Source organism: Festucalex cinctus, chromosome 1 (assembly GCF_051991245.1).
Source record: "Festucalex cinctus isolate MCC-2025b chromosome 1, RoL_Fcin_1.0, whole genome shotgun sequence".
Classification (NCBI taxonomy): Eukaryota; Metazoa; Chordata; class Actinopteri; order Syngnathiformes; family Syngnathidae; genus Festucalex; species Festucalex cinctus.
This window is the reverse complement of record NC_135411.1, coordinates 9,735,989-9,762,345: the sequence shown is the minus strand read 5'-3', so window position 1 is coordinate 9,762,345 and position 26,357 is coordinate 9,735,989. Positions and strand designations below refer to the sequence as shown.

Sequence of the window (26,357 nt, the reverse complement as noted above, 5' to 3'; positions counted from 1 at the left end):
ATATCTCGGCGGAGTTTATCTTATTTAACTCATTCACTGCCTTTGACAAGTATACTCGTCAATTGTATTTTTTAGAGCGGTGCTAAATGGGGGCGAATCTGAGCATGCTCCACTGTAAATATCAAACTTGGAAACAACTTTACTGATGCCCAACCACCGGTAGATGACATCATTGCCCCATTTTATACCAAATAAACACAGTTTCAGAGTCAATGAAGGAAATGGCTGTATTTTGGCAAACCTACATTTTTCTCCTGTCAATTATAAAAGAACGGGACGAGACAAAAAGTAGGGAGTCTATTCTGTCATTTGGTAGATTCGGTTTATATATAATTATTGAATGGAATATCACGTGAGTATTGAAAATTTGCTAAAATGGCTGGCAGTGAATGAGTAAATGTGACTTAAAGTAATTTTCTTTGTGGTAGGTATAAATAAATCCTCTTCAAAAACATTGGCACCTGTCGTGGGAAAAAGGTGACAAATAGAAACCAGCTTGGGGGGGGGCACTTTTTAGTCGAACTTCCACTAGGACTCCATGATATTGGAAAAAATGCAATAGAGTTGTTGAATATTGCAACATCGATATTATTGTGATTTAAAACATGTACCTAAAGGAATAACATTTTTATTATCGAATGAAAGAATATTTATTTATTTTTTTCACGTGGCAGAATAAGCAAGTGCAATGTATTCTTAATTAACTGTAATTATCCTATGTAATGTTCAACTATCGGTTGGTGATGCACATTTAAGTTTGCATCTGACTGGTCAAATTCAGATCAAAGCATACAATTCCATATGAAACTTATTGCATGTCTTTGCAATATGCACATTGCATGGGCCAAAAATGCAATTTGATCAAAATGGAAAATGGAATGCACTTCTATAGCGCTTTATTTTGACCTTATGTTTACAAAGTCAAATGTATTCACTTATCTTATTCAAACGTACCGGATTGTGGCCTTCACCGGCGCGTCAACAAATGGAAAGGTTAACATTTTTAGCAGTTTAAAATAACTTTCTTTAACCTCCAGGATCCCGTGCCATGCTCTGGCTCATGGGAAAACAAAGGATGTTTTTCCTCTTTGATCCTGTTTTCTATTCATCTATGTTGCTACGAGCTTAATCCTAGCTATAGCATTAAGCTAATTCATCTCACTGGGACGGCGTCCACGTTTTCAAACTTCCTTCTGTTTGTTGTTAGCACGTCGTTAATGAGGCGTCAGCTGGCCAAATTGTCATGTGCTGAGGTTGGATCCCAAAGCGCAGACACAAATAAGATGTTTACTATTTATTCACATCAAGAGGCGTGAAACAAACTTGACTAGCCGAGAAACAAAGAGAGTTGCACAGATGAACAGAAGGCAGTAATCCGGCGAAGACACAAAATTCTCAGACTGCTACTACACAGACAGTGAAACAATCTGATTGGTTGTGGCTAAGTAAAGGACTAAAGATCGACATCATATCGGTCCAGACATCACCTAAAGCAGTGGTGTCCAAACTACGGCCCGGGGGCCATTTACGGCCCGCCGTCCATTTTTCAGTGGCCCGCGACATATGCTAAAAAAGGGCATTTGACTCAGTTCAAATAAAATAAACAAAAACAAAAATGTTTGGAGATGGTCAACGTAAGAAGGGATCGAGGGTGTCAAAAAACACAGGTGCTATTAAAGGTTATTTTAGTTCACTAAAACTAACCAAAGAAAAATAAAATTAAAATTCAAAAAACAATTTCGCTAACGAAATAAAATAAAAACGAAAATGCTTTTAAAAAAACGAAAACTAACAAACTATAATTTATGTTTACAAAACTAACTATAATTATAGCAAAAATTTATTTCGTTTTAGTCTTTGGTAATTAATGTAATGCATGAGCCTTTGGGGATGATCTGAAATGTGATTTTTAGTAGATTTATTTTGATATAAACCGGAATAATGACGTTTGAAAGTATGTCACACAGAAGTGACGTCATCTAGCAGCAGCCAATAGAAAAGCACCTTCAGTTGACGTCGCTCCCATGGTGTTTTTTTTTTAAATATTGCGTAATACACTTTTTTTTTCTTTAACTGAATCAAATACTGAAACTAAGTAAAACTAAAACAAAACTAATAAAAACTAACAGAACCACCCTGAAAACTAATAAAAACTAACTAAAATGAAAAATTCCAAAACTATAATAAGCCTACTGCCATATTACAAATAATTTGGTTTATAGACTAGCATTTTTCTAAATATGCGAAAGCACAAATAAATTATTTGTACAATTTTTAGGACTAAACACAATTTCTCTTCATAACATTATGTGGCCCTTGCGTCCTTCTGATTTTCTGTATGTGGCCCTCAAATGAAAAAGTTTGGACACCCCTGACCTAAAGGATTAAACATTGACATCACATAGGTCCTGACATCACATAGCGTCTTTCCAGTTGAAACCAGATGATTGTTAGTTGATGATTGTCAGTTCAAAACAGTCACTTGACCTCACGGTCATGAACCCAAACTTAAGAGGTCATGAAGACAAACTTAACCCAGGCGTGACCCCAGACATGAATCAAGACCCAAACATTACTCCTGCATGACCCAAGTCATGACAGTTCCCCCCCAAAGGACGCCTCCTGGCGGACCCTTAGGTTTAAACATAACCATCACATGACCCTAGTCATGACCGTAGGTAAGCATAACCCTTATATAACCCTAGTCACAAAAGTAAGCGTAACAAAACCCGTACATGACCTTAGTCATGACAGTAAGCATAACTCACAACGGACAGTAAATGACACAAATATTTCCATAACTACTTCCAGGCGTCAGCTGGAATGAAACGTGTATTTAGCTTTCACATTTGTGCATTTCCCACATAGGGACGTCACACTTACCGAGACGCAAAGGCCATGCAAAGTGCAATTTATACAATCATAAGTTTGTTTTTTGTTTTTTTACTGGCAGCTGAGACGTACTTTTTACCAGCTGATGTTCCAGGACGTATCGACCAGGAACAGCAGCTGATAAAAAGGACACGTCACAGCAGTCACCTGGCAGCTTCTGAAAAAGATGTCAGCGAACATAGAAATTAAAAGGTAAATCCAAATTATGTCAGAGAAAAAAAAGAAAAAAGAAAAAAAAAATGAATATGCTATGATACATTATGACTAGCGTTGTTCCGATACCGATACTGGTATCGGCAGAGGTGCCGATACTGCATTAAAACAGTGGTATCGGTATCGGTGACTACTCACAAGTAACATGCCGATACCATTAATTCCAACGCTAATATAGGATTTTGGATGCAGCATCTTGTGTCTTGCTGGTGCACGACATTCACTGCTATGTGACATGTTCACTGCGTGCCGATCTAAGATATCCTATTGGCTCTTGAATGCTCTGAACCAATGGAAGGACAGCTTTTTCATGTTGAGGAAAAAAAAACAGCTTAAGTATGGGTATGGTATCGGTATCGGCCGATACTGCAAAGCTGGGTATCGGTATCAGTATCGGGAGCCAAAAAACAGTATCGGAACAACACTAATTCTGACTCAAATGACAAAATTGTCATTCAAATTCCGACTCAATTCTGTCGTGTCCGTGAGATGGTTTTGCTCAGTAAAATGCATCCCAGAATCACAAGATCAGGATTTACATGAAATAAGACGTCGGCAGTAATTGTAATGGCATAAACGTCCCGAGCATTTTTGTTTCTTAAGCTTGAAAAGGGATCGGGTTATGTGAAGGACGTTGCCCCCGTTCCACAACACTCACATCACGCGTACGCTCACAAGAGCCCCGCCCATCCCCGAAACCCCCCGCAGAGTGTAATCCTGCACAGAGCCACTCGCAGCTCTACCCGCCTTCGATTGCTGTAAAAAAAAAATCAATGAAATATTTTCCCACCAAAATGAAGAGGAACAATGGATGAAATCCGCATGTCAAGGTCTTCCTAATTAGGAAGTCAGCTTCGCTTCACGCCTTCGCGGAGGAAATGAGACGGGGCAGGAGCGAGAGATGGTCAGATTGATAGCGAGCGCAAGGTCAAACACTTCCCACTCCGTCGTTGCCGTCGATTTAATATCAACTTCATAACTTGACCTTGACTGACAAAGAGCGACGGAATTCCGTGAGAAGAAGCTACAAACTTGCGTTTGTCGGATTTTGTCCCTGAAGTGCATTGATGTGAAATGAAACATGGATAAAGAAAAGTCGCTTTGAATTATTGACAGGTCGTTGAATGCATTTGTACTGCGTAAGCCAAGATGTCAAATTTGGAAATTATAAATATGGACACTGCATGATGATTATTAAAATGTGGCTTTGAACACAGAGTGACAGTGAAGCTAATTTTGACTGTAAATGATCCTTTAGTTTGACAGCGGATGGCTCGAAGCATTTAATAATAAATGTTTGCGTGTGACATTCAGAATATTTGTTGATGTCGAACTATTGGGGTCATTTTTTTTTCCCCACTTTAAATTATGCGAGTAATTAACTGATTAGAAAAAGGGGAGGATGAGACGTCCTCTTAACATTAAATGCCGAAAAAATCAACACATAAGAGGTGCATTTTAAATTTGGCGGGCAAAAAATGTTGATAAAAAGCCTTTTTAATTAAGCGATTAATCGCCATTAATCAAAATTTAAGATGTGATTAATCTGATTAAAAAATGTAATCGTTTGACAGCCCTAGAAAGTAAAGAAATTAAAAAATTCGAAACTGATGCTGTTTGTTAACCCATTTATGACGTTTCGAATTGTTAGCGCTAAGCTAAACTAACTTGATGAAGGCAAAGTTTTGTGGGTTTTAAATAGTGTTGTTCCGATACCGATACTGGTATCGGCAGAGGTGCCGATACTGCATAAAAACAGTGGTATCGGTATCGGTGACTACTCACAAGTAACATGCCGATACCATTAATTCCAACGCTAATATAGGATTTTGGATGCAACATCTTGTGTCTTGCTCGTGCACAACATTCACCGATATATGCCATGTTCACTGCATGCCGATCTAAGATATCCTATTGGCCCTTGAATGCTCTGAACCAATAGCAGGACAGCTTTTTCATGTTGAGGAAAAAAAAAAACATAAGTATCGGTATGGTATCGGCCGATACTGCAAAGCTGGGTATCGGTATCGGGAGCCAAAAAACGGTATCGGAACAACACTAGTTTTAAATACACAACTTGTCATTTTGACAGGAAACTTAAACTGGGCGTGACAACAAAGTCATGTCAAATTTTTTGCTCGCAAATCAAAGCAAAAATAAATAAAAAAAAGGCTGAAAATGGCTCGTTTCTTGAAACGTTGGCTCACTTGTACCTCAAGGCGTCACTATTAAAAAGTCCAAAATAGTCAATTGTAACATTTACTTTTACTGAGCGTGCTTTGTACTAATTACACCGTTTCGGGGTCCTCTGTGTCATGGTTTTGGTTCTTGTGGTGAAATGGGCCAGCAAGCTGAAAGTTGTAATCATTTGTCATCAGCTCAGCAGACAGGTGCAGCAGCCAGTAGCCGTTCTATGTGAAATGTCTTCATCCTTTGGGAAGAAAAAAAAAAAATGGAGATTGGTAACAAAACTCAAGCTGAAAGAAGGGAGAAAAAAAATTCATATATTTTTTTTCTTGAGCCTGTTTTTTGATTGTCATTGTTTTTGTTTTTGATGTGAGAATACGCTGATATGGTAGCTATTGGGCATTTGATCATTTTCTAGGATTTATATAATAATCGAGGTTCTTCAGCCGATCAACGAGTTTGAACAAAATTTTAACCGATCACCAGTTCAATCACAAGATGTAGCAATGTATCTATTTCAACAACATTTATATTTACTTTACAGTTGACCGTTGCCATTTGCGGGAGATAATAAACTGGCCCAGCCCACAAATAGCAAAAACCCATATATAATTGACACCAATTGAAATGTATAAGAAAAAAAATAAAATACCCCCCCCCCCCCAAATAAATCTTAAAAAAAATAAAACACGGATAAACAATGAATATAACATGTAATGTCTTATGATGTCACGGTGCTGATCAATTACTTAATTGATCGATCAAGATAATTACAGCTGATTACCAATTTTGCATAAAATACAAAATATCGTCTAATCCTGATTCAGCCAGTCAGATTGGTATAAAGTCTACTTTTTTCTAACTTTAAATACAAACATTCTATGCCAAAATGTAACATTTTTCTTAGGACAGTGGAAAAGTGTGTCTGTCAGCTCGACATGTCCGACTAGCAAGATGGAAAGTGCTAAAAATTGGTTCTGGGTATCGCAAATATCCATCCATCCATTTTCTTGACCACTTATTCCTCACTAGGGTCGCGGGGGGTGCTGGCGCCTATCCCAGCTGGCTCTGGGCAGTAGGCGGGGGACACCCTGGACTGGTTGCCAGCCAATCGCAGGGCACACAGAGACGAACAACCATCCACATGCACAAGCACACCTAGGAACAATTCGGTGAACCCAATGAACCTGCCATGCATGTCTTTGGAACGTGGGAGGAGACCAGAGTACCCGGAGAAGACCCACGCAGGCACGGGGAGAACATGCAAACTCCAACATGCAAACTTATTGCACTTTCATTTTTTTTTTTCCTGTATTTTGTTTTTTCTCGTAACCTCTTGATGCTGGCTGGGTTAAATTTTATTACTTGAATATGTATGTTGAAGGGATTGCAAATGGCCCATTGGGCTGCATAATGCCCTGCCCTGCATTCGGATTTTTCCATTGTGAATATTACATGTTAAATGTATCTTGAATGTACCGTATTTTCCGCACTATAAGGCGCACTTAAAAGCCTTCAATTTTTTTCAAAAGCTGACCATGCGCCTTATAATCCAGTGCGCCTTATATATGGATCAATATTGAGCCGCAACAGGTCTCGCTGTCAAGACGCTATCGGTGACCCTGCACGATCGGTGACGCGCATGCGCAGAAGATCCCGCCATCTTGGATCGCTAGCTAATACTAATACTTTACCTCAGAGAAAATAATAAAACAGCTGTTTATTCAGTTTGGAGTTGTCAGAAAGCTGGTTTGTAATCTATGAATAAAGTTTGACTGACCTATCTGACTCTTTTGTTGACATTCCCTTTAGCGCAGCACCATCTAATGGATGCATAACATAACCCCACTCTCTACTGTAGCGCCTTATATATGGAAAAAGTTTTAAAATATGTCATTCATTGAACGTGCGCCTTATAATGAGGTGCACCTTATAGTGCGGAAAATACGGTACTTCATTATACTGAACAAGATCGCTTAACGGTACGTCCAATTAAAAAGTATATGGATAGATTTGATTCTTTTCAAATACGAAAAGCCTCAAGCAATATATCTCTTCCTTTTATTTATCATCCAACTCAAGAAGCCTTCCGTGACATTTTTGTGTCACTCTTGTGTAGGATAGCCACCTGACACACGCAAGCTAGCTCACCGTGTACATCAACGTATCCGCGTGTGTCGGCTTTCTGAGCTTTTCCTTCTGGCCGTGTCGCACGCGAGTGAACTGAACCTCGAGCGGCTGCGTAGAGGACACACTAAGTGGCTCTCAGGGGAGAGTCGATGGCTTGTTAAAGACGGTTGGAAGGGGACGGCGTCCTGAGACGTCGTTTCAGACAGAGACGCGGCAGCCATGGCTTGTGTAATTGCTTTCGACAGACGAGTCTTTTCTGTTGCTCTCTCGCTGACACCCATTCACCTTCTGATGCCAAAGAACGAGACAGACTGCAGTGGCAACAAAAGAGAAATGAATGGGTGTATTTATTGCCAAAAGAGTCTGTGCTATCATTGATTTTCTTTTTTTTCTTTTTTTTGGCGCGCCAATCATGGTTAATTTGTAGTTCTTGCTTTCTTTGCTCTGTTCTCTCAAAGCGATATTACAATTAACTGAAACGTTTGTGAAAATGTTTTGTGCGCCTCAAATCAGACGCTTCCTTGCTTTGTTTCTGATTGCAGGTTTTTATTCTCAAGAGCTAGCATGTCTTGTTGCCTGGAGCTCAAAAAATGTTTGTCACAAAGCAAAGCCCCAAAAGTCAGCAGGAACAAGGTTATTCATTAGAGTTAACAGAAACTAACAAAATATCACGGGTAATAAATACATTCCACGATCACCTGCGGGCAGGTGAAATTTCCGCAAAGTAAAAGTTGAATGTATTTATTACTATTACCTTCCCACACACGGTTTCCACCTTTCTAAACACTTGTTACACTAAATCAACTTTTAAGAGGCAAAATAAAGTATAAAAACTAGCATTATAGAAGAAGAAGAAGAAGAAGGAGAGACAACGAACATATATATGACATTATATGACAAGCTTTACATTGTCAGACCTGAGAAAAACAAACCACCTGAAATTGTAATATTACAATATTGGGTTTTATTTAGGGGTGTGCTCAAAAAATCGATACGGCAATATATCGTTGCGGGCCTCATTACAATACTCGTATCGAAATGCAGGCGTCAGAATCGATATTGCTCGTTAACTTTAAATAGGCAGTTAACGTTTGCTTTTGCAAACTTGCGTTGTACCTAAAAAATAAAAACCAGCAGCGTCTTTGAAGTTAATTGCCTTCAATTAATGCTAAAAATAGCTCACCAGTGATTGGACACTGTGTCATGCTAAAAAAAAAATGAAAGCAGAGGAAGAATGTCAACATTTATTTACTTATAAACTTAACATGGCATGTGTTTTAATGTACCAATTTTCCTATATTTTGTTTAAAAAATAAATACAATGTGTTACATGTAAAAAAAAAAATGCAGTTTTTATTTCCCCAAATATTTCAAATAAGCACATTTTAGAGCTGTAATTTTAATACTTTGATATTTTTACTCATATCGGCTCATGCCTATTAATAAATTTTCCCGGTGTGTCTGTGAAAACTGCTCCTTACTCTGCAGTGTGTACATATTTTGTACCAGAGAAGAACTGCTAACAAAAATATTTTTGTCAGTCAGCATAACAAACATATCCTTTAGGTATACATAAAACTGTTATTATAAAATACAAGAAAATTAATGTAATATATCGGGATACGTATCGCCTTGAAGATCAAGTATTGGGATACGATACATATCGCGATACGTATCGTATCGTGACCCCTTTATCGTGATACGTATCGTATCGTGAGGTTGGTGGCAATACCCAGCCCTAGTTTTATTAGTTTTGAGAAGTGCAATTTATTTTTATTTTTTTTGCATTTTTAGAAAAATTTTACATTGAGGGTGCTATGCTGCTCTAAATACTAGGGGTTGGTTTTGCCGCCAACCTCACGATACGATACGTATCGCGATACATATATATCCCACATAAGACACATTTTATTTTATTTTTTTTTAAAACAAAATATAGGAAAATTGGTACACTCAGACACGTGCCATGTTAAGTTTATAAATAAATAAATGTTAACATTATTCCTCTGCTTTCATTTTTCTTAGCATGACACAGTGTCCAATCACCGGTGAGCTATTTTTGCATTAATTGAAGGCAATTCAACTTCAAAGACGCTGCTGGTTTTGATTTTTTAGGTACAATGGAAGCCGCAAAAGCAAACGTGAACTGCCGATTTAAAGTTAACGAGCAATATCGATTCTGATGCCTGCGTATCGATACGAGTATTGTGATGAGGCCCGCAACGATATATTGCCGTATCGATTTTTTGAGCACACCCTACCAAATACTAATTAAAACAAACAAAATTTAAAAAACAAAAGTCAAAAAATGAGAAAAAAAAAAAATCCTAAACAACAGATAAGACTAAGCTAATGATCTCTGGATCCTAAACTTGAATAAGATCTGCATCAGGAACCCGACTCCTCCCCCCTATTCCCTTCCCTCCCCACATGTGAGGCATTATGAAAAGTGATGAAAGGAGTAGACGAACGGCAAATGATAACCAATTCCCTTTTGGAAGCCTCCATCCCATTCCCGAGCCTGTTTTCCTTTCGAATGTCCTCTCTACTTAGCGTCTCCGCCCGCGCTGCCGCCCCCATAAGGCGAGCAAATGCAGCTGCTGTCAGCCACTGAGGGCCTCCAGGCTGATCGCTCACTTTCTGGAAGTGTGCGACACCATAATGAGCACCCCCACCTCCATCCGCAAGATTCCTCCTCCATCTTGATTTGAAGAGCCCCCACTTGCGTATTGTAGGCGAGCGTGATGCGTGCTTTAAAAATGCCACTTGGCGGAAAACAGTCGAATCCGTCTGACCAAGAGATTTAGATACACATCAAAATGTGCAATCCAAATTTTCGTGGATTTTCTTCGAGGAAAATATGTCAAGTCACACCAAGTTCATTCAAACCATCTTGTCGGCAAATCCTGTCAGCTCAGTGCGCATCTGACGGATTGAAGTTTTTGTTTTTTTCCCCCTACCATAGAACATAGTAGATGATGACCATAGACAGGAACTGAACTACAGTAATCTTCCTGGGCTCATCAAAATCAATACCACCCCAAATACAGCGGTTAAAAATTCATTTATTTAGTAAAATATAAAAATGCAAAATAATAATAAAAATAATAATAAATAGACCGTACCGTAAACAATGTGATTAAGTTGTGATATGATCCACAGAAAGTAAAGTGAATATATGACTAGGAAAAAAAAAACATGCATGTTATATTCCTATATTCCTAATTAGTCTACAGTATATGTATGAATGTGAGTGTGAATGGAAATATGTTGAATGTGAGTGTGAATGGAAATATGTGTACGTGTGCCCTGTGATTGACTGACGACTAGTACCGATTTTTTGTTGTTGTTTTTTTTTGCTCTAATGTCTATTTGTAAATAAATAAATAAATAAATTTTAAAAATGGTGCTGGCGGGTTCTAGTTAGCCCCAAGGACAACTTGACATGAATATACCATGTGTCTGTTCTAAAAACGATTGCACACTGTGACTTACAAAGAACTAGACTAAGTGCAATTTCTGTAGAAATTGCGTGGGAATGCTGAAAGCTGAATGCTAATAGATGAATGCTAAGATTTGAATGCATGTGGAATGCTTATGAAGTAAATTGAGAGATAAATTGTGACTTTATAACCTATAACCTGAAAGTGATACTTAGAAAAGGGTTCAAAGTCTGTCCCATTGAAAATGAATGGAGAAAAGTTGATATTAAATGTTAAATTGTGCAAAGACTGTAAGTAATGTGGAATCAGACGATAAATACGCCGGGAGGCATGAATGTTTTAAGCTAGTTGAAAATTGAACAATGTAAATTGGAAGTTTTATGTGGGAGTTGTTACACGGCAAAAAGTGTGGAGAACAAAAATCACAATAACATATGTGGGAATGCTTCAGCATTCCCACAATTAACACAGAAGACATATGTTCACATTTTATTTATTTATTTATTTATTTAACATTAAATTATGTAGTTAAAGTTCACATAATACACCATTCTTCACTACTAAATATTCTATAAATTGCGTTCAATGGGGGGGTTCTTATGTACCCAAATATTTCAAAAAAGGTTTTAGAGGTGTAATTTTAATACTGTGATACAGAAAACGGATGGATGGATGGAAGTTAAATGTACCAAGAAGATGCTAACGTAAATAGCATGTAGCTGAAAGCATGCTAACTAGCATGGAAATGAATCTTGCTTAGAAAAAAAAAAAAAAAGACAGTAAACTAATTCTGTTTCTCAATGTTCCCTTGTAAATTTGTGTTCTCACTTTTCTTCTCAGCGTGTCTTCCTGTGGACGCTAAGCGGCTACAAGCCACACCAGGAAGAAACCAGATCATTCCCTTGCGTTCTGCCGTCTGCTGTCCTGCATTCTGTCTGACTCGCATTGAGATGGCCCCCGTGTGTTTTGCTTCCTGCCTTAGGCTGTTATTTTACTCCACATTCAATAATTTACTGTAGGTTTTGTTTTGTTTTTTGGACGCCTTCCTGGCTTCCTTACTTGCCTCGCTTTTCATTCGCAGTAAGTCAAGTCGTATTTTCTTTGTCTTCTCGTTTTGTCATGGCGCCTTTAAATTTTCCTCAGCAGTGTAGTTTTTCATTTTTCCTTCCTTTTTCTCGGATTAATTACGTGCCTGTTTTCTTACTTGGCAGTGGCACTTTTTGTTCAGATTACTCTCTTGTTTTGTTTCCTACTCCCTTCCTACTGTTGCTCTTTTTGTTTGTTTCCCCTCATTTATTTCTTTACTCTGTTTAAATAATAATAATAGAAAAAATGTATAAGTCAGTTTTGTACATAACCAACAATTATTCATTCATTAAATTTGGCGTTGTACTTGGCATGCTATTTTATCAGTCTCTTTGAAATGTCACAAGGTGACCACAGGTTGGGTAGATTAGCCAAAAATTGTACTCAAGTAAGAGTATCCTTACTTCAAAATATTACTCAAGTAAAAGTAAAAAGTAGTCGTTAAAAAAAATAACTCAAGTACAAGTAAAAAAGTATTCGCTAAAAAGAACACTACTGTATAGTACTGAGTAACTGTTTGAACATAAAGTGTGATTTATTTTTATGTCATCAGACAGACAAAAACATACAATTATGTGCTAATTCTGGCAAATCAAATCATTAAAAATAAAAAATAAAAAATAAAAACTTTCTAAGCTCGAACTGTGCAAGCAGACACGTTAGTTCACGAATGCACAATCCATTCAGTTCAAATTTGGACGTTCCATTCATTTGATGAACTCATTTACAACCAGCCAAAAGTTCCCTGCTGTTTGACAGCATTTTGATCGATCTTTTAAGACCTGGAGAATATTGTGAACTTATAAACATCAATGTGCCAAAAGAAAGATTAGACTCGATTCTATTGTCCGGGTTTTTCCTTCTTCAGTAATCTGCAGTAGAACATGGTGGGTTGGTTTCCACCTAAAACACCAGATTTCTGACCAAATAGTAGTAAAAAAACAAGCCCAAAACTGTGCAACGTCGCCATCGACAGGGATTTGTTTGTCAGTAGTTTACAAACCTGAATTACATGTAAACTAAAAATTATACCAAAACGGAAAAAAAAAATATATATATATATATAAGAAACATAAAAATACATATAACCATCCATCCATTTTCTTGACCGCTTATTCCTCACAAGGGTCGCGGGGGGTGCTGGCGCCTATCTCAGTAGGCGGGGGACATCCTGGACTGGTTGCCAGCCAATCGCAGGGCACACAGAGACGAACAATCATTCACACTCACAAACACACCAAGGGACAATTGAGAGCACCCAATTAACCTGCCATGCATGTCTTTGGAATTGTGGGAGGAGACCGGAGTACCCGGAGAAGACCCACGCAGGCACTGGGAGAACATGCAAACTCCACCCAGGAAAGCCGGAGCCTGGAGTCGAACCCGAGTCCTCAGAACTGGGAGGCGGACGTGCGAACCAGTCATCTACCGTGCCGCCAAAAATATATATAATTAATGGGGGGAAAAAAATAAAATTAACAGATTTCCATGATTGCGGGTAGTTTTTGGAAGGTAACGCCCGTGTTAAAGGTGGGAACACTGTGTCTTTCACACGCCACCGGTGAAAAAACATACTTGACGAATATATTTGTCGGTGGCACTAACGGTTGTATTCCGTATATCGTCCTCGACAGAGAACACCAATCCTTTGAAAATTAGGTAATCCTGCGGCTGGAAGTGCAAAACAGGCGAAATGGTAATATTAATTAACACCAGTTGTTCAGAGGCAAAGCTTCCACTAAACGACGGGATTCTCAAGGAGATTGTGAACCAGAGGCTGCATGCAGCTGTGCTCGGTGAGACCTCTGAACTCCAGTCATTACTAACACCTGTCATTCAGCACAGGCCGAGTCTCGAGGGGGGAACGATCTACGACAGCTGAAGGGTGAGTGAGACATGCCTCGCACCCGAACGCCGACTCTATATACTCAGTGGTCCCAACAATCATAACTCAACGGGCGACCTTTGACATGGGAGTCGGGGGTGGGAGACGAATAGAAATAAGCTTTGCCGCAGAGGTCATCGTAACGATGAGAGTTTCTCATCTGAATTGGAACTGTTGTGTCTGCCAAGGATTTTTCATTGTTTGTTTGAAGAATTATGGGAAAAAAATGGGCGGCCACGTTTCTTTTGTCAATACAATGCCACGTACAGATTGTTGGACTTCTTTTCAAAGGTAGTTAAAACACTTTGATGCTAACAGTAGGGCTGGTTATTGCCGCCAACCTCACGATACGATACGTATCGCGATACAGGGGCCACGATACGATACGTATCGCGATACATATGTATCCCACATGAGACACGTGCCATGTTAAGTTTATATGTAAATAAATGTTGATATTCTTCCTCTGCTTTCATTTTTCTTAGCAAGACACAGTGTCCAATCACTGGTGAGCTATTTTTGCATTAATTGAAGGCAATTAACTTCAAAGACGCTGCTGGTTTTTATTTTTTAGGTACAATGCAAGTTTGCAAAGGCAAACGTTAACTGCCTATTTAAAGTTAACAAGCAATATCGATTCTGACGCCTGCGTATCGATACGTGTATTGTAATGAGGCCCGCAACGAAACGATATATTGCCGTATCGATTTTTTGAGCACACCCCTAGCTAACAGCCTCACACAGTTCAGTTCAATTCATTATTTTTAACAAAGAGACTTATGCAAACATGCTCTTTAGCTAGCAAAGTTGCTACATTAGGTCCGAATCTAATGGGAAAAAAAGAATAGATAAAAAAAATCTTCACTGAAACAATTGTTTATCAAATTCAACATATTCTTATACCTGCACAAAATTATTCAACAAAATCTGAACTTTCACATACAAAGAAGAATACACACAAGAAAAAATATGTTTCCAGGTTTTAAGCACAAGCTATACTCAGCTGGCTGCTTTTTCATGTTCAATAAAAATATACAAGTATATGGTACGTGGAATCCAAAATACCGGTACAGGGTTGAGGTTTTTCTGTTGCACCCTAGTTTAAAGCCCTGCTTTGAAACCGAAACCATAGTTTGCCACCCAAATTTGAAGCCCTGACCATACCTTAAAACCCTAATTTGAGACCCTCGCCATAGTTTGAAACCCTACTTTGGAAACCGAGTCACCGAGGTGACGCTGAAACCTTAACTCTAACTAAAAGCCTAATTTGTAACGTTTACCCTAATTTGAAACCCTACTTTGAAAACCTAACTTGAACTCCTAACACCAGTTTGAAACCCTAATTTGAAACCCTAACGCTAGTTTAAAGCCTCAATTTGAAATCCTAACCCCAATTTAAACCCCTACTTTGAAACACCCTTTGAAATGTTGGAAATTTGAAAAATGAACCCTAATTTAAAACTCCAGTTTGAAACCCTAACCCTACATGCTATATCTCCACAACTGAGTGCTACATTTGATTGGCACACTGATATATAAAAACATACCGTAAAGGGTTAACTTTTGGTGCAGATCTCAATAGAGATTTAAATGCAGGATTTCTCCTCACCCCTGCTTTGTTTTTGTGGGATTTCCCTTCATATTTCTTTTAAATTTCTTCATCGAAGTAAAAAAACCCAAAACAAAACATGGTGCTGATCCATGTAACAAGGACAGTGTGTGCTAGCTACACTATTGCGCTACGCTAATAGCAAAGTCTATTCACACTCAGCGTGAAAGCAAAACATTCCTTATTGGGTTTAGCTTTCTTGGTGATTGACTGGTGTCGCGTTTCTCAGTTTGTCCGGTCCAACTGGCAGCCCGGATTAGGCTCCATTTCAAGCCCGTCTCCAGATCAGGGATACAAGATGTTTAATGTCACAGGAAATAGGAACTAAAAGCTTTACAAGCGCAGTCCCGGGCTCTGAAATTATAATGGCGACATTGTTCAGTGGAGCAGAGATGTGCTGTCCGAGGCAGTCAGAATGAAAACTTCCATTCCTCCCTCACTTCTACACAATGCCGACTTCATTGGTTCGGGCCAAAGTAAAAGTCCAGAAATAGGACAATTGTTTACATGTGCATGGATCCTTATAGGGGTGTGAATTGCCTAGTACCTGACGATTCGATTCGTATCACGATTCACAGGTCACGATTCGATTCGATACCGATTAATCCCGATACGAATTTATAAGTCGATTGTTGCGATTTTTTTCATTCAAATTTAGAAAATACTAATCAGTAAGCTTGTAGAGTGTAAGATTTATATGAAAATGTATTATTTATTTATCTGAAATTTCAGTCTTATAGAGGTTGTAATCTGTTTCATGTTTGAACAGCATTAAAATAAAATATTAAGGCTTAATGTTCCGTTCATATAACATTCTTCCATGCTCAAGGTGTGAATCCTAACCCGAAGTCAGACGTTTTGTTGAATATTTTTCCATTAAAAATGGAAGTTTAAAAATCGATTCACACACACACACAAAAAAAAAGGCAATGATGATAAGACGTTGAATCGGTAAGACTACCAAATGAACAATTCTGAGCTCTTAAAATTTTTTTTTTAAAAAAATCGATTTTTTTTTTATTGAATTGATTCGAGAATCGCGCGATGTAGTATCGCGATATATCGCCGAATCGATTTTTTTTTAACACCCCTAGATCCTTATAATTTTGGTCAACTCATATCTTGTCTGTAGAAATACACTCAAAGCTTTAAAGGTGACTCAATGCTGGTTTTACTTTTACCGCACTTAAGATTGAACAAGTGCCAGGTATTTCGTCATTGTTGCTCACGTTGTGGATGATTACTTTTAGTTGTAAGCGCCAAGCCTGAAAGAGACCACCCAAGGCGATCTGCGATGTCGAGACAGCGTCGGGAAACAAACCCTTAATTGCCTGCCTAATCATGCAAGCGCGCAAACTTCTCGGAAGTCCTCCCTAATTTGGCGCGCGCGGGCGCGCCGCAGAAAGTTGGACGGGGAAGTAGATAAGCCGCGGCTTTGCTGGGTCAGGTCCTGCGAGAGTCCAACTGATGTCAATCTGCAACCGACTGACCGCTGTTCAGATAGCGGATTCTCTCCCCCCCGCGTCAGGCCAATTAACGCGCATGTCACACCGGAGGCAAGATTGGCGGCTTGTCTATACTGATGGATGTTTGTTTGTGTGACGCGACACAGATCTGCGGCCGGATGCATGCCAAGATAGATTTGGAAGTCTTGGAAGATGATCCTCTTTATGCCCAAGGCGTATTTAGAAAGTAGTTGTCTACAAAAGCAAGAATTCTTCACATTTGTGCTTCTGTTTTTCTAACTCTTCTTGACAACTCAGTCGTCTGAAAAGTGAACTTGTGATAGGAAGATCTTAGTGTGGACTTTGCATATTGTCCCGCAGCTTTTCTTTGGTTTCCACACGTGCCCAAAAAAATGCAAGACCCCAATTATCTGAAAAGTAGTCTGTACTACAGAATAGAGCTGTGCCAAAAAATCGATTCATAAAAGAATGGAGATTCTCATTTATTAATCGAATCGAATCGATATTAATATCCAAAAATCGATTTCATTTAAATTAGAATTGAAGAAGAAGGGGAAAAGGCAGTTGTAGCCCACATGCTGTTTTTGTGGAAAAAGTCACTTACAATACAAAATTAATAAATGTTTAAAAAAAACTTTACTGTCTCTATTTGTCATTTTGTCTTGCAATGCAAACTGGAGTAGATCATGACAATGTTGTGCATATCTGTAAATTGTAGCAGAAATCATTTGTCAATCAAATAATTTTGAATCGAAAATCGATTCTGAATCGAATCGTAGACCCAAAAATCGAAATCGAATCAAATCGTGAGACAGTCAAAGATTCCCAGCCCTACTACAGAATTTGCCAAACTGTTGACCGATAATTGAGGAGTCATTGAGAAGGAATCTCGACAATGAAACTGTCACCTGGTAGCAGCTGTTACACCCCCCCAACAATCACCAAGCTAAACATTGTCAATGGAGTATATGCCACGGAAGACGCGGGACGTGATTTCCCACATCAGTTTGTTTCCGGTCCGGGTTGCGAACGCGTAACCGAGGGGCACAAAGTCGGGAGCACAAGTATTTTTGACGCAGCCCACACGTCGCAAACCGAACCGGAAACAACCTGATGTGCAAAAACAGTCCCGCCTCTTCCGTGGCATATACCCTGAAGTAGTCATTGAAGAAATTACACGAGCCGGACAGGAAATCGGGTGTCTCGCATCAAGGTAACGCCGGTATATTTCAAAATAAAACCGGTTTGCGAACTTGTTTTTTTGGGGATGGAAGCTAGCTAGCTACATAGTATGACATCAGTCGGACATTTAAGACAAAAAATGAGCTCAGAATAATTTAAACACGGTAAAACGACACTATTTAAACACAAAACGTACTTACCAATGGAGAACAGCCATGGTAGAAGTCCCAGAAATCATGTCCAAAAAGCATTGTTTACCAATAGGACTATACACGGTTATTATTGTGTGAACTAAACTCTCCCGCGTGAACCCCACGTGATCTTGTTGTCTGTCGGGAGCAGATTTCCGGACACGCAACGCACGCGCTGTGAATTGCAGTCCTTGCGGCGTCCGTATGGCCGCTGTACAGAAAACGCACCGCGTCCGTTCCGCAGCCAGTGTGAATTGGGCTTCAGACAAACGGCGCTGCAGAACCACCTCTGAGATGGTTCTAAAAAGTGGTTCTGTTGTAACCGCTTGGCCCCGCAAAAGTCACATGGAAACGCCAACATCCGAGAAAAAAATAAATAAAATGCAGTTTCGGTGTGGAACCGGTCCGGTGGAAAAGCGGGATCTTTCCTTCCTCTCTTTAGTTTTTCCTCTGGTCTCTTGCGATCTCCCTATCCTGTTGGAATTAAGAGGTTCCCTTGGTTGGTGGAAGATTCTGGTTTTATAACCATATGGGTGGCAGATGGTGTTTGGTTGGTGCTGTATTTCACTTTGATTCATCTTTCTTTCCTCTGATCTTTCCTCTGGTCTCCTGACCTTCTGAGCGTTACGACTCTGGCGAGCCTCTGAACTCTCCGGTTAAGGTGAAGGCTAATGGGATTTTTTTTATTAGGTTTCAGGTGAACTAATGAGCACAAATGCACACGCACACAAATACGCACTTAGAAAAAAAAAAAAAGGAGCGAGAGCAATGATGTTTATATGTTGAATCGGTAAGACTGCCGAATGAACAATTCTGAGCTCTCAAGAGAAAACAAAAAAAAAAAAAAAAAAAAAAAACGGCATTTGTCAGGCTTTTAATAGATCCAAATGTGTTTTAGAGCCAATAATTGTGTTTTAAGGTGTAAATAAAAATAAATAAATAAATAAATCATGCGTAAAAACTACTGTGTTGACATCGATAATTTATGGGCAAAGATTAGTGGGGGGAAGCATTTTAAAAAATGTAATCACACTTGCCCACGGGTATGAATAACTTCTAACAACAGATGCATTTGTTTTCAACATTGTTGCCTGGGGTATAACAAACAAAATAAGTGAAGATCGCATGCCGAAGGGGAATTGGAAGATAGTGGCAGCGCAAAGTTTAATACGGCCGATCCTTATCCCGGTTTGGGGAACGCGCACGTCTGTCGGAGAGATTGGACAGCCGAAGATAAATGAGCTGAGTAAACGCGCTTTCATTTCACAACCATCACGGACGTTTTGATGATAACAGCAGGTACGTTATCGTCACCTGTGTGCGTGTGTGGGATCCATTATCTTTTAAAGGATTGGTGCATGTACATCATACCCACTTTATACTCAATATTTACATTTTACGGTTGTATATATCTTTTTTTTTTTTTTTTTTTTTTTAAGAGCTCAGAATTGTTCATTCGGTAGTCTTACCGATTCAACGTCTTGTCATCATTGCTCTTTTTTTTTTTTTTTTTTTTTTGTGTATGTGTGCGTGCGTTTGCGTGCGTGCGTTTGCGTGCGTGCGTGCGTTTGCGTGTGTGCGTTTGCGTGCGTTTGCGTGCGTGCGCGTGAGTGCGTGCGTGTGCGTGCGTGCAAATACGTATAAATTTATACTCATTCATTCACCTAAAACCTTATAAATATCCCATTACCCTTCGCCTTAACCAGGTACTTCAGAATCTTACCAGAGTCGTGAGGTTTAAATGGTCAGGAGACCAGAGAAAAGGTCAGAAAAAAATAAAGAGAAAAGAAAGATAAATCAAAGTGAAATCCAGCACCGACCAAACACTTCCTGCCTTCCCCATGATTACAAAATCAAAGTCTTACGCCAACCCCGGAAGCCTCTAAATTCCAGCAAATTTAGCGAGATCTCAAGAGACCAGAGGAAAAACTAAAGAGAGGAAGGAGGGAAGGATCGATAAGGCAGAGTGAGATCCATAGAAGCCAGTACATCCAATCCATCAAAGTGAAGTCCAGCACCAACAAGACCCCTCCTGCGTGGTTACAAAACCAGAGTCTTATGCCAACCCCAGAAACCTCAAACTTCCAATAAATTGAGATCTCAAGTGACCAGAGGAAAAACTAAAGTTGTATATATCTTCCCCACAGTTGAGCCATCCCAGATTGGAATTAATTGGAGTTATTTATTTAATTTGTAATATATTGTTGTATTAGTATTCATTGTATTTCATTTTATAATACTGTGGAGTCACAGTATGTTAGTCTTATGGTTTGCAAGACTTTTCAAGAAGAAAAACTAAAACTTGATTTTAGGAGTTTTGTACGGTTTTGATCACTTAATTAGTCCGACAAGTGAGATCTTAGACATTTTTTTTGTTCAATAAAAGTATGTCGTCATCAGTGTGTCTGCACCCACAACCTTTTCTAATGAAAGAGAAATATACCGTTTGCATATTCAGAATATGAAAATACACCGATCGGGTTCCGTTTATCACGTACGCGTGTATGCAAGCGTTCCATTGTGTTGTATACAACAATCCGAACTACTGACGCGTGCGTTTGTTGTTTGTCGTACTTCTATGTATAGATGACAGGTTGCGTGTGAGACATCTAAAGCACGCAGGTACACTGCAGGGGGTGCAGACGCTTGCGGAACCATGTCTTAAAATTGCCTTCGTGAATAAACATGGGTGCCTTTTTTTCTAAATCCGGGCACATCATTTCACCTCGCGTCGCAATGGAACATTTAACTGTTTATAAGCTCCCCGAGGACGTCTGTAAACTTGTTTGGAGTCTCACACTCAGACAGCACTGACACAATTGGCTAAACACGATTGTTACGTCCTGTGTCTACAAGGCATGCAATCTATCTTTCGGAGTGAACAGAGATCCTATCAGCCTTATCTGCAGAGTTGCGTGTTGGCGAGCTCTTTAGATATGGAGTCAAGAAACTGCTTATCTCATGGAAGAATATAACTGTGTAACTTGAAACAAGCTGACTCCGGAGTTGGTCGTGAAGAGCAATTCGCTGACCAGCCAGATAGCTGGCACAATGCTGGAATTAAAGAAAAAAAAAAACACAAAAAAAACAGCTCGATGCACAACTCTGATAAACGCCTTGTTAATAGCAACCATTTGTTTATTTGCACTATTTATGGTTGGGAAATGCTTGCCAGAATGACTGATAGTGGAAAGTAAGGATGTGAATTGCCTACTAACTGACGATTCGATTCGTATCACGATTCACAGGTCACGATTCGATTCGATACCGATTAATCCCGATACGAATTTATAAGTCGATTGTTGCAATTTTTTTCATTCAAATTTAGAAAATACTAATCATTAAACTTGTAGAATGTAAGATTTGTATGAAAATGTATTTATTTATCTGAAACTTCAGTCTTATACAGGTTGTAATCTGTTTCATGCTTGAACAGCATTGAAATAAAATATTAAGGCTTAATGTTCCGTTCATATAACATTCTTCTATGCTTAAGGTGTGAACCCTAACCCAAAGTAAGACGTTTTGTTGAATATTTTTCCATTAAAAATGGAAGTTTAAAAATCGATTCAGCCGCCTATTGAATCGATTCGAGAATTGCGCAATGTAATATCGCGATATATTGCCGAATCGATTTTTTTTAACACCTCTAGTTGAAGGACAACAAAACATGAGTGTTACGGGCTCCGGGTGGTGGAGTGGTGCGGTCGCCGGCCTTCGGTACAGGTGGTGTGGGTTCGCCACCCTGCCCGGGAGACCATGTTTGTGTGCGTGTTGGGGTGTGCGTGTGTGTGTGTGTGAAAAAACAAACAAACAAACAAACAAAAGTGTGTTATAGGCAGAGTTTAAAATTGTGGATAAAAAAAATAAAAAATAAATAAAAACATCACTTTTGACAGTAGTCAGTTGTACATGAGTGAAATTATCTGTGTAAAAAAATAATATATAACCATTCTTGTGCCTCCAATTTCATTTGCAAGAAATCAGTATGCTCCAAGAAAAAAGAACCAATCAGATGGAAGGAAAATTTTAACCATTCTGTCTGTATGTACTACAGTCAAAAACCTGAGTATAATTGACGCCCTTTGAAATGCATCAGAAAAATAAACTAATCCCGCCAAAAATTATTGAAAAAAAAAAAAACACTGACCAACCTTCAATATACGTTTTCCATAAATAAATTTAAAAAAAGAAAAAAAAAAAGTGGGACGGGATAATGGAAGGAAAGCCAATGACCCCCTCCCCCAAAATGCAAAATATTTAAAACTACTGAAAAAAAAAAATCAATAAATCAGTCAGTATGCAAAACCAGGAGTGCTGAATATACATTGTATACATGCCAACAGATGCTACAAAAGTTGTTGTTTTTTTGTTTTGTTTTTTTACTTTTTAAATTTAGCTTGTAGCAAACATGATGGATTTGACATTTTGGATCTGCTGCTAAAAATAGACTTCAGAGCTCTCTTTATCCATAACCTCTTCCAACAACAAAGTATGCACATATGAATGAAGAAGATTTTGTTGGTTACTATTGTACTGTATTTTTTGTGGGCCCTAGAGAAGCACATTTCAATCTTTTGTTTTTTTTCTCACACAAGGTATGACTGATGAAATCGATCATCCTTATCACCTCCTTTTTGTTTTTAATTGATTGTAAATTGCAAAAGTCTAAAACTCCAAACAGGGAACATTTCATATTCGTAAGACCCCATCTTGAGTGAGTCCTGCTACCATTGTAGCAGATGTGGCTAGCTTGTTTCAGGTGCTAACGCTAGCGTATATTGCTAGCATTGCTTTTTTGTTGAAGCTTGATATGCATTTTTAATGACTACTTATGACAGACTTTCATAATCGCTCACCATTTTGAAAGGCCGTGTTTTAATGAACACAAGACTTATGAAAAACTAACCAGCTTTTCTGTGAAATGGTTCATTTAAACTAAGGACGCTTTAGCCCACATTAGGAGCCGCCACCCCACCACCGCCCCACCACCACACAGAATGACATGAAACATATCTGCCCCTCATTTAACGCTGGCAAGAAATATGTTCCATCAGAATATCCGAAGTTCTCTTGACAGGAGTAAAACTATCCAAGTTTGCCAACAAGTTGGTAGGGTGAAAACGAATAAATTAAACTGGAGTCGGTTCGTGAAAAACAAGAGCGCAAAAAGGCGAACACGGCAATAATGGATGTTTTAAAATAAATAAATAAATTGGTTTTCAACTCCAGAGAGTGAAGCTTGTAAGATGTTTATTTCCACTCGATCGTCAAGCTCGCCCGATGACAAGTTAACAGCTCGGCGCAGAATGCAAATCATCTTGGCTTTCTCATTTAGCTGCCAGGTGGAGCTCTCAATGCTCTCTAATGTGCAGGTCTTGCCTCCCGTTCCGCAGCCTAAATGACGTATAATTGAAATCTCGGGAATGGCTTGGTTGTCAAGCGCTGTTGTTAGGTCCCATCACCCTGACAAGCTACCAAATGCCGACCTAACCTTTATTACATTTGGCACTTCCACAAATGAAATGTGCCACTTATTTGGAAAATTGCTGGGATGAAAAGCCAGATTTCGCCGTGTGTGTGTTTATTTGCTGTATTATGTACGTGAGTGCACCTTTGTTTTGAAAGCATTTATTTCCCCCAAAAGATTTGAATTAATCAGACAGGAAATGTAAGAAACATGGCAACATTATCATCATCCATCCATTTTCTTAGCCGCTTGTTCCACACAAGGGTCGCGGGGGTGCTGGAGCCTATCCCAGCTGGCTTTGGGCAGTAGGCGGGGTACCCCTTTAACAGGTTGCCAGCCAACTGCAGTATTATTGATTATAATTTGATTTATATAGCACCTTTCATACATTAAAATGCAACTCAAAGCACATTAACTATTCTAATTAATTCTTCATTAAAACATACTCAGAACTAATTAACTCATTCACTCCCAAAAACGTATTTATACGTTTTTTTTGTTTTTTGTTTTTTTGTTTTTTTTTGTGTTTTTTAAATGCTAGAGCATAAAGAAGGCTTTGATGCAGCGTCAGACCTGAAAAGTTCGCTTAAAGCAATGGTAGTTATTACAAAAAAACGGCCAGCAGGTGGCAACAGAGTATAAGAGAGCAGCACGGGCCATGTTGCAACAAGCTCTTTTCCCTAGTGTTCTCAACAGGTTTGTGAATAATGATGAAACTTTGCTATATTCTAATGCTAATTGCTGCAAAATAGAAACAGATAAAAATATACCTTTTTTGTCCTGATGAAAGAAGAGACTAATCTTTCTTTTGGTAGGTTCCATGTTTTTATAGCAATAGAACACAATATCCTGTGGGCATTGCAAAATCAGTCAAAAAAACAATAAAACAGTGAAAACGCCTGGGAGTGAATGAGTTAATTTACTTGAATGGAAAGAAATGCCAGGGTGGTTGGAAGCAAAAAAAATGACATACACTTTTTATACAGTATAAAATAATGCATCATCCTGTATGAAATCATCACATACACTTGCCTTGCCTGCGGCCAGAGTTGCAGCGTGAATCATCCCCCTGATGACAGTTCTGCTTATTATTACCATGAAGTTTTCAGCAGGATCGCAGGACATAGAGTCGAATTCTCCGAGGAGAGCCGAGAGCAGTGCATTCTGGGTCTTGACTGCTCAGAGGACAATATTACAATCATTTTCTACGGACATTCCGGCTTGTGCCTTGACCACCTGCTATGCCAGGGATGCCGACTTGTAATGTCACCGTTACGTAAGGGGGGGGTTGGGTGGAACTATTCAATGCTGTACTTACTGTATGTGTAAGTAGCTTTCACTGTTTCTCAAGAATTTTTCAGCGTAATGAGCCCATAGATGAGGCGATGAGGTGTTTTTAAAACTCACATCTTTATATTAGCTCCATGATTTTATTTATTTATTTATTTATTTATTTTTTTAAGAGCTCAGAATTGTTCATTCGGTAGTCTTACCGATTCAACGTCTTATCATCATTGCTCTTTTGTGTGTGTGTGTGTGTGTGTGCGTTTGTGTGCGTGCGTGCAAATACGTATAAATTTATACTCATTAATTCACCTAAAACCTAATAAAAATCCCATTACCCTTCACCTTAACCAGGTACTTCAGAGTCTCGCCAGAGTCGTGAGGTTCAAATGGTCAGGAGACCAGAGAAAAGGTCAGAAAAGATAAAAAGAAAAGAAAGATAAATCAAAGTGAAATCCAGCACCGACCAAACACTTCCTGCCTTCCCCATGGTTACAAAATCAAAGACTTACGCCAACCCCAGAAGCCTCTAAATTCCAACAAATTAACGAGATCTCAAGAGACCAGAGGAAAAACTAAAGAGAGGAAGGAGGGAAGGATCGATGAGGCAGAGTGAGATCCATAGAACCCAGTACATCCAGTCCAGTATATTAGCTCCATGATGAGCATTCACAATATACTTTCGCTCTGAGATGGTAGGTAATTGTAAACATTGAATTTAATTAATAAATGCTTGCTATTGTGGTTGTTGCCTTGAGAAACAAATGACCCCCCCCCCCCCCCCCAAAAAAAACAAACAAACAAATAAAATAAAATAAAAAATGTTTTGCTGGAACTTGTGAATCAAAATTTGTGATAATATAAGCACTGTATGGTGGCAACGAACTCAACTTACTTCCTCTATTCAAGCCGCTTCAGTTAAAGGATATTTTTGTCCTTGCGTCTTCCGGGTGGATCATCTTAACGACTGTTTCTCGATCCTGTCAATCAATCTGCGTAACGACGTCGTGCGTGCTCGGTCCTAGCTGCGCGTGCGCACTTCGAGTGTTTGTAGCATGTAGCTAGCTTCGTGTCGCTGTAGAGCGCCACCGAGCTGACCGCGTACTTTGAAAATAGCTGAGAGCCGCAAGAGGACATCCGGATGAAGCGAGGCCGGCTGCAGAGACTGATGAAGATGACGATGAAGATGAGCTCGGACGTTAGCGACATTTGAGAGGCGTTTCCCCCAGACGAGCAGGAGAGCTGGTAGGATGGTCTTCCGCATGCGCAGTTTTTTTTAAACGTGACAAACAAATGTTTGGCTTCATTGAATCTACCTT

At 39.1% G+C, this 26,357-nt stretch overlaps 1 long non-coding RNA gene across 2 annotated transcripts in view; it reads right to left on the bottom strand.

The window, feature by feature from the left end:
* Nucleotides 1-26,357, bottom strand: part of LOC144014925 (uncharacterized) — an 89,553-nt gene that overhangs the window by 13,759 nt on the left and 49,437 nt on the right. Inside the window, exon 2 of one of the 2 annotated variants that reach the window (XR_013282649.1) lies at nt 5,369-5,536. This is a non-coding gene — a long non-coding RNA (uncharacterized LOC144014925). The remainder of the gene's footprint in view (nt 1-5,368; nt 5,537-26,357) is intronic. The other variant, XR_013282652.1, reaches the window with a different exon arrangement.